The following is a 9365-nucleotide window of genomic DNA, read 5'->3' on the forward strand; positions in this document are numbered from 1 at the left end:
CCTTGATTTGGCAAATATATCACCCTCGGAGTTTTTTCAGACTCTCTGTTTCCTCCCTCGTTCCCTCCCTCCCTCCTCCCGTGTGCCCCTCCCTCCCTCGCTTCCTCCACTGCTGTCTTTTTAAGCCCCGTCTCTGCCCGGGCTTCGTTAACTCTGTCCCGAGTTTCTACGGTGACAATCTGCAGCGGGCCTTCTCATTGGACATGGCAGCCGGCAATTTGCATGCCAGACTATTTCTCTTCATCATTGGGCCTTTTTCTCGCTCTCCCTCCTTCTTCCTCTCTCCCTCTCTTTTTTCTATGCTAGAAGAATAGAGAATAACTCAGCAACTGACGGCAGACGGCATGCACGTCCTTGTCCTACAAGGTTACGAATCCATTTCATCTGTGCGAGAGGGGAGTGAATTAAAATAAATGATGGCTGGACATTTATTGCATTCTGGGGGTGAAGGAGGGATTGGGGAGGAGAGGCACAAGTTGCCGAGTGAGACTTGTGTCTCATACTGAGTCCGAGTGGCAGACAGTTTGATATTGACTGGCACACAGCACTGGCACACACAATGAAGACAATCTGAAGGCAATAAAATCATCAGCCACAGAGATGGGCCTGAGTCTGTTTGTCTCCGGGTAGAACACGCTTCTTCTGTTTTTTGTTTTTTTTTGTTGTTTTTTTTTACCTGCTCCACTCCACCTCTTTGGAGGACAACTTTATAAATTTATGAAGAAGTAGACGTACCAGTCACACGAGCTGGTCAAACGAGTGACTCGGTTTAAGGTTTGGAAGTCAATGAATGGATTTCCTAAAAAACTGATTTTTTTTTTTTGTTTGTTTGTTTTATCAGCGACACATTTCAAAACTTTATAGTCTGCTGGTCTAAAAAAAATGTTATTTTAAATTAATTATTTAATTTTTTTTTTTAAATAACACTTTAATGGTCATAGTTAAACCCTAAGTCCAACAATGTTACGTTATAGTTACCTTTTTAATTTGGGGGGGGGGGTGGAGGGGCTTCCAATAATTGAGTTAAAATATAATTTTTAATTCCCTTTTTAATCATGTTTCTATCAAGTTTCTATTTCACTATTCAGTTAGATAATTTTCTGTTTTAAATAACCAGGGGTCAAATTGAAAAAAAAAAATCCCAGCTCAATAACATTATACAAAAAGTCAACATTTTCAAGTCTTATTTAAACATATTATGTCTTAAATTTAAATTATGTGTCACTTTTACGAGGTACAGAATTACCATAAAACCTGAACAGAGTCAGAATATATTTTTGACAAAAAATTACATTTCAGCATTTTATATATGGTAATATATTAATAATATAATTTAGTAAAAGTATAATATAGTAGTAGTAATATCAAGAATAGTATAAGTATGTTATAGTAGTATAATAGTGTGGTTAAGTGTTTCAGTTGGTTTTATAGTAACTGGGTGACTCTTCAGTGGACAGTGGACAGTGGACAGTGGACAGTGGACCGTGGACAGTGGACAGTGGACAGTGGACCGTGGACCAGAGTGATGGCCTGCAGATCACACTGTCGCTGCTCCACATACAAATCTTCATGTCACTGTACACAGCGCTGCCTGAGGTCAACTAATATTATACAGGTTAATGTAACATCTATCATGTTTTATTCACTTCCTCGTTGCACTACACCTCGCCGCTCTGTCGCTCCGTTCATTAACCTAACGACGACTGCTACCACTGTCAACTTCACGGATGAAATATTTTCTTTTGTTAAAGTAGAAAAGTGAAAAGTTTCCAAGGGATTATTATTATTATAATTATTATTATAGTAATATTATATGTGTGAATTGAATTGAAGAACAAAACGGTTACAATTTAAACTAGTGAATTTAACCAGCGCTCTCCAAACCTTCTTGTACCAGGAATGAAGGACCAGTAATACCAAGCCACTGGTTAGACTTTGTTCTGTTAGTAACAAACCTGTTGTACTGAAACATTTCCAGATTATCTTTTAATTTAAAAAAATGTAACGAGATATGACTGGATTCTTTATGAATGACTGAAACTAGTAAACCTGGAGTCCTGCTGCGGCTACTACTACTATTGTTCAGTTTGGATAAGAATTTCATTTAAACAAGTAAGAAATGTTAAAATGTGATTGTAATACTTTGTATTATTATAAGTCATTACAGTACATGCAGAATCTCAACCCTCCAAAGGTGAAGTACTTTGAACATCCACCAATGAGTGGAGGATTTGTCAGATTCTGGGTTGGACGTTCGTCATGTATAACACACCGAGGTTTTCCTTCTACTGAGCCATGATTTGGGAAGTGACACTCTACATGTGTACGTCTTCATCCCATCCTTTTCTACGATTAATAAGGTCCAACCTTGGGATCACTGTTTCAGTGTAAACCCAGTGACAGCGTGCGGTGATGTCACTGCTGAGCCGCGGTGCCTCACATCCAACCAGCTTCTTGTTTCCGTCCGTGTTGTTCCAGAATTACATCCCGGACCCAAAGGATCCCCCGCTAAGTGACTATTTTTTTTCCTGCCGTTGACCACAAAGCTATCAATATGTCTGCCTCTCGACACTGCCCTCTGGACATGGCGGCCGCTCTCTGAATGCTGACTGCTGCTCACTGCACATCTCCACTGGACCTTTTCCAGGCCACTCCATTATAATACAGTTATTTTTAGACAAGTCGACACAAATAAATATTTATAGCTGTTTGCAGGTCAGGGGTCTCGATGAAGCATGCGGGTGAATAAAGTGCGTGAGCATCAATAACTGGTCGGTGACGCACATTTACACCGACATATTTAGGGCTGGCTCTCGGTCAAACTTTAGTAAAAAGGTGCTTTAAGTTTAGAAAAGAGCAAAAAAAGAATGATGTTGAAACTTAACTAATAAAACATATAACACTAATATACAGTTAAAATAATGTTCATTTAATTTCTATGAGCCAAAAACAAATAAAAACTTTTTTTATGATGATTTCGGTTCAGGCAATTCTATGAGCCAAAAACAAATTTTTTTTATGATGATTTCGGTTCAGGCAGATGAAGGAGTTGCACAGAAGGATTTTTTTTTTTTTTTTTAAGGTTGGAGGAAATGAAGAAGTAGCGAAGGAGCCAAGAATGTGAAGGAATAGTAACATTTTCCTGTGGTCTGCCCCCGATCAGCGTTTGGACAGAATATGAGGGAATATTCAGTTTCTGTCATTGTTCATTGACCATAACCCCGGGTCTAAATATAGGTTATGTAAGAGAGACTCAGGTTTCACATGCAACACACACACAAACGTTGTCATAGCACACACACACACACACGTGTGCGCACACACACAGACAAATAATACACCCAAGACTTCTGCTGCAATGACGAGGATGTTTCCTTTTTAAAATGACATTAAACTTTCCACCTGTCAACACTTCTGTCTGAATTTGAATGTGTTATTTCTGACGTGTACAACGGTGCAAAAGTCTTAGACCGCCACCGTACGCATCATTTCTGGGACATTTTGACAACAAAAATGTGCAGCAGTGGTGAAGAGCCAACTACGATGTCAGGCTCCCACAGGATTTGGTACCAGGAACCAGGAACCAGACTGAGTCCATCAGGGGCCAGACTAAGTATCTGGCAGCTCTATCAAGATGACAGGCTGACAGTTGACCCAACTAAAATCCAATGACTTTATGAAAGTGTTTTGGCAAAGAGGAGGAGGAGGTGGGTAACGCTGCTAAATCGAAATAATTACAGATATAAATATACAGCATCAGATAAGGTTTTTACTTTTGTTTTTTTCCATCTCTCCTTCTGTGCATCACACACTTGTCAAGTCCCAGCCTCAGTCCTACAAACTCTCCACGTGAGAGGAATACAGGTACTCATCAGGTAATTGACTTAATTAAAATATTTTACCTAGAGACAGCAGTAGTTTGAAAAAAAAAACAAATCTGAGCCGGCTCTTTTTCCTCCTCAGTTATTTATCAGAGCAGATGTTGTTGTCACACAGAGAAAGCAGTCAGACAATACAGAGAATACCAAGAAGTGGTTTTAATTTCTGAGAGTAATGGCGTACACCTCCGTCTCCGGGACCAGATCCACTCCTAATGGATCAGACACGGCCGGGACGCTTCGTCTTTGCTCAGTGATCTGATATTTGGGAACCATAAGACAAACGCCACCAAGGTGAATTACTTTTACTGCCGTTCCAAACCAGGTCGGTGTTTAACATCGCTGCACAATAAGGAGTAATCTCCAGTTTGAATAAACAGAGCGTCCTGATGGTGGCGCAATCTGACCTTCCTGCCAACAACCTGCCCTGGCGTCTGTCAGTCCAGGCCACACAAATAACCCAGCTACTCAAACACTTGTCATCATCGCTCATCAGCATCTGGATTGTTGAGGAGGGGGGAACGTCCACATCATACATCCAATAGCCTCTGATGTGACAGCAAGGGTTTATGGGACAGCGCCGCGCGAGAGCCGCCAGCTTCACCTTGACCCCGCTGCCCCGCTTGCACTGCAACCGCTCCTGCCGTCTCAGGCTCCGGGGTCTGACCTCATCATCCCGGGGCCTCTGGCCTCGCCACTGACGGCTGAGTTATTACCATAATTACCCAGGAGGCATTGCCAGGAGCAGCCACGTGGCAGAGGCCGCCCATGTTTAACAGAATATTTGGGTGTTTTATCGGCTTAAAGTCAGCCCCCGGGGGCAGGCGAGGGGGGGTGTGGATGATAAGAAAACCACTCATGTGGGAAATGAAGGAGACCATTTCACAGACGGAACCAAGAAAGGGATGAAATATACTGTTAATGCAGCAGTGGCCAGTGCACATACGTCATATATTCTCCAAGACAAGGTGTAAATATGCTCATATATTCAGGCCGTGTCAACAGGAAGGACTGGGCTGGAGATGGCCGTTATCTAAAAATAGGACTTTAAAACTTGTGTAATGGAAAAAGTATTGTGATTGGTTTGTGTCAACATCATATATTTTATGTGCTGCTCTGGGCCTGAACCAATAACAGATGATGACTTGAGCTGACCCAGCGAAGGAGAAGAGTCGGAGGGATTTTATTACTTTTATTAAACTTACTCTGAGTGATTCTTTTTATGAAGAATTTTGTCATAAAGTAATTTAAACATTTAGGTGGAAATAATTTGTTTATTTCTAATTAAGCATTTGAATAATTATTACGTTTAACAAATGTTTTTTAGTTGGCACTGCCAGTTAACTGAAAACTTAGCACAAAAATAGCAATCAAAAACGGACATTGTTCATTAGCAAAAAGGCTAAAACTGATTTCAGAAATGACCACAGTTTGAACATAACTTCACTAAGAAGTTAGCCAGAAAGATAGCTAATCATATATATAACTCAAACTGAGCTAAAATAAAATAAATAAATGTCAAGTTGCAGAAAAGTTACAGAGTGAAGTTAAATAGGAAACAATTGGAATATAAACAAACGTAGAATAACGACTTAAAGGAAGCCGTCATTGGTCGACTCTAACTCACAGCTCTGTGATTACAGCTATTTCATCTATTCTTCATCATTTTATAACAGTTGGGTTGAGTCCTGCTTCATAGTCAACGCCAGATCTCCTGGCCAGGAGGCCATGCATATTCTGTCTGATCTCCTGGCCAGGAGGCCATGCATATTCATCCGGTGAGGAGTGAAAAGTACATTCCATCCTGCTGTACGCAGGTCACGGAGGTGACTGGACTCAGGCCAACTGCACACTGGGGGACGAGGATTGTTTACACTGAGCGCACACTGCTCTTCATCCCTGTATTTACGCTTAGGAGCTCAATCAAAGCCATACCCACAAAACACACACACACAAATTCACACACGCCCTCGTCCGCTCCGAAAGGTCACCTCATTAACATCCCCATACATACAGTCTTTAAAATCTCCTGCTCCAGTATAGCTACCCATCAAAGATGTCCGGGATGGCACTTAGCCGTGTGTGCCTGTGTCTTATTATGCGGACCCATCTGCATGGGGTCAGAGGTCGTGACCAGGTCTGGCAGGGGCTACAGGTGAACAGATGAAAACAGTGGGGGCTCGATTTAATTTAGATGAGCACTACAGGATGTGCTGCGCCCCTGGACCTGGGAAGGACGAGGTGAACTTTTCACACTGCTCCTCAGACTCGTCAGTTCAAATGAGGAAAGTCCCAGAAAATGTTTGAGCAGGAAGCAGATCCTGTGTTTCAGTCACACACATAACAGGTTGGTGGTCCTACGCCGCCCCTGCCCCCTCCCCTATTTTTTTTCACACCTTTGACACACACCCTTGCTCATAATATACATGTGTGTGTCTGTGTGTGTGTGCGCATGTGTGGAGAAAAATCCCTAATCTGGCACAGACCAACTTCCTGTCTAGACTCAGCGTGAGCAGACCAGTACAGACCAGTACAGACCAGTACAGACCAGTACAGACCAGTACAGACCAGCATGCAGAGAGGCCAGTGCTGTGTTTTTGCTCAGGACCAGACACTTAATACGAGCTAACGTCGTTGAAGACAGACTAGAAGTTCTTCAACGGCAGCTGAACATTTGTTGAATTCAAAATGTACTCAGAGCTGAGTTAATAACATATGTTATAAACTAAATATTAACTCATGGATAAAATGGTTAAAATATTTTTTTACACATTCTTATAAAAAATATTTGATTCTAAAGATTCCTAACAGTAAAGACTGACAGGAGGAGCCATCCAACACACACGTACTGCATGTACTTCTTGTACAGTATGTGTACACACATCTATATTACGTCATAAACCATTGGTGGACTATTGCTATTCATGTCCAAAATAGAAGAAGAGACGTTAACCTTTGCCCTCACACACTCAGCGTCCAACGTCTGTTTTTAATTGGACCGTCCCCAGCAGAGCTCCTTTCTGCTTTGCCTGATATTTTGACACTTTCTCTGCCATGTGTGCCAACGTAGCCGTCATTCCAAAAAACAATTTCCTCATTATCCAACTTGCACCACTTACGGGAATAAAGAGGAGGAGGCGGGGGGTTCAATTTTTTTTGGGTGGGGGTAGCAATGATTTGGTTTACAGTAAAAATTCAGTCAGGATGAACTGAAAGATTAAGAGTTTGTAATTCAACCTTCAAACAGGAAGTTAAGGGTCAGTTTGAAATTCAACCTTCAAACAGGAAGTTAAGGTTTGACTACTTAGGTGATACAGTTTAAAAATGAAGTGAAGGAAGTTTAAACATCCCACATTTAGTCAGTTTTAATTTGATACCAAACATCCCATATACACCAAAATATATATTTAACACAGGCAGGGGGCAGTGTCCCTGCTGGAGACGGACACACTACAATGTATCTGATCATTTGAAAACTTAACTTGTAAGTACTGTGGAGCTGCCTCTGGACCACACCCCTGACAGCCCCCTGTCATCAATCACTCACACAAACTCCAGCATCAGTAATCACGACAAACAGCCCAGGGCGCCGCCGTCTTACTCATTCTGTGTACTAATCAAGAAATGCTAAACATGTTTAGCCTAAGCTTTGACACTATTTGTCTGGAGTGGGAATCAACACCGTGGGCGTCGCTATTTCATATTCATGCCGAGGCCCAATGACACCTTGTCCTCCGCCTTCTAAAAGGCCTTAACTCAGCAGATCGCCCTCTTCCAGACCCAGATGTGAAGTGAACGGTCTTGACCCCAGTGACATTTCACTGCCACGATATGCCGTCACGTGACCAACCAACAACATCAGCAGCAGTAGCAAGAGAAAGAGAGAAATGTGATTTGTAAAAGAAAGAGGAAAGATGTCAATTTAAATATTTTGCATAAAAATATGATCATTTTCACTCTTTAAACACCAAATACCAAACCCTTATTTTTTACTCATCCATGTACACAACCAACTTAGCATCGTTTTACAATTCCAATTCCATAACCTTGCAGTAATCTCATCACCATCGACTCCAACTCATCCTCGTCGTTCTGTAAACTCTGTCATTGTCATAATAGCAGATCTCACTAAAGGAGCAAAAACTGAACAACCGATCTGACGTCCTAATAACAGAATCATAAAATGTGTCCTTCCACCACATAACCTTGGTGGAACATAAAAAAATAGATATCTTCCACAAGAAGAAAACCAAATGAAAAATTAAAATAATGATGAATAATGATAACACTGATTGAAAAACAGGCCTCAACCTCTAATAATTTTCCCACTAAAAAACTAGATTTAAATCAGATTTACCAATGCAACTGACGACGGGAAAAAAAAAAAATGCAATGTCGTAAAACCTCAGCCGTGACAATGACAAAGTGACAGACAAGCTTTTCCTGATGCCATGTGACCTCGCTTTAAGTCATCGTCTAGCCAGCGCAGTCTTCCTTTCCTATGGACATGCATTAGGAAAAAACAATGACTAACACAGACGCTGGGCCCATCAGATGAGTCATTCCAGTTGTATTGCCATGACATCCGCATCATTGTCTCCACTGGTGTGGGTTTTAGGGTTCTCCTGTTAGCATTCCTCCTCAAGTGAGTCCCTCGGAATGACTCATCGGCTTGTTACCCCCAGACAAAAGCAGACTTTACTGTGCTGGCATGTCACTGTGCTGTAGTAAGGAAATCTGGGACGATGATGATGATTAGTATTTGGGGTTTGTCTGACTCTGTCTGGCCAAGCTGACGCAGTCAGGCTGTCTGTATTTGTGTTTATCGTGGCAGACGCTCTCGCTTCTCCCTCCTCTGTGGAACCATGATAAAAATCTTGAAAAACCCCAAAAGTGTTTAAGGCTTTAGAGAAAGAGACTCTCAGTTCAGCCAGCTGCTCTGTTAGAACACACACTCACACACAAGTTACAGGCCCGTGCAGTGACACGGACACGTAGCAGGAGCCGAAGCTACGTTACAGAGAAAAAGACGGCCGTTTCCTCCATGCGCCTCAGACCATGTGTTTTCTGTTTTCATCCTCACATGTCGCTGCATTCCTCTGCTGTGTATGTGTTGCTCTAGACGGAGAAATTGCCGGAGAGTGACTCACTAAATCCTGACCCAGCAGTGAGGTAATCACTGGAGTACTTTTGGAGTAAAAGTGAACTCGGACGGTCAAGTCTGGGATCCTGTCTAGGAATCCCCAGACAGTTTGGACTGCTGTGGTGTGTGTGTGTGTGTGTGTGTGTGTGTGCACGGATGAAGACCCCAAACCACTCACATCATCTCCCCACAAACACTGTTGATTTGACAAAGGGAAATAATGTACACGTTCGACCTGACAGCATAATAAGTATTTATTAATTTATAATCAAATAATGAGAAATAATAAAATAATTTATCAGTAAAATAATGTTTTTTTTTATATGAGAGCAGTGAAAACCTCT

General features: G+C 41.8%; 1 protein-coding gene across 2 annotated transcripts in view; it reads right to left on the bottom strand.

Annotated features, from left to right (window-relative positions):
* LOC103380809 (steroid hormone receptor ERR2-like) overlaps positions 1-9365 on the bottom strand; it is a 110801-nt gene that overhangs the window by 74729 nt on the left and 26707 nt on the right. The gene's annotated exons all lie outside the window — the stretch shown is intronic.

This window comes from Cynoglossus semilaevis, chromosome 7, assembly GCF_000523025.1.
Source record: "Cynoglossus semilaevis isolate Cse_v1.0 chromosome 7, Cse_v1.0, whole genome shotgun sequence".
Taxonomy (NCBI): Eukaryota; Metazoa; Chordata; class Actinopteri; order Pleuronectiformes; family Cynoglossidae; genus Cynoglossus; species Cynoglossus semilaevis.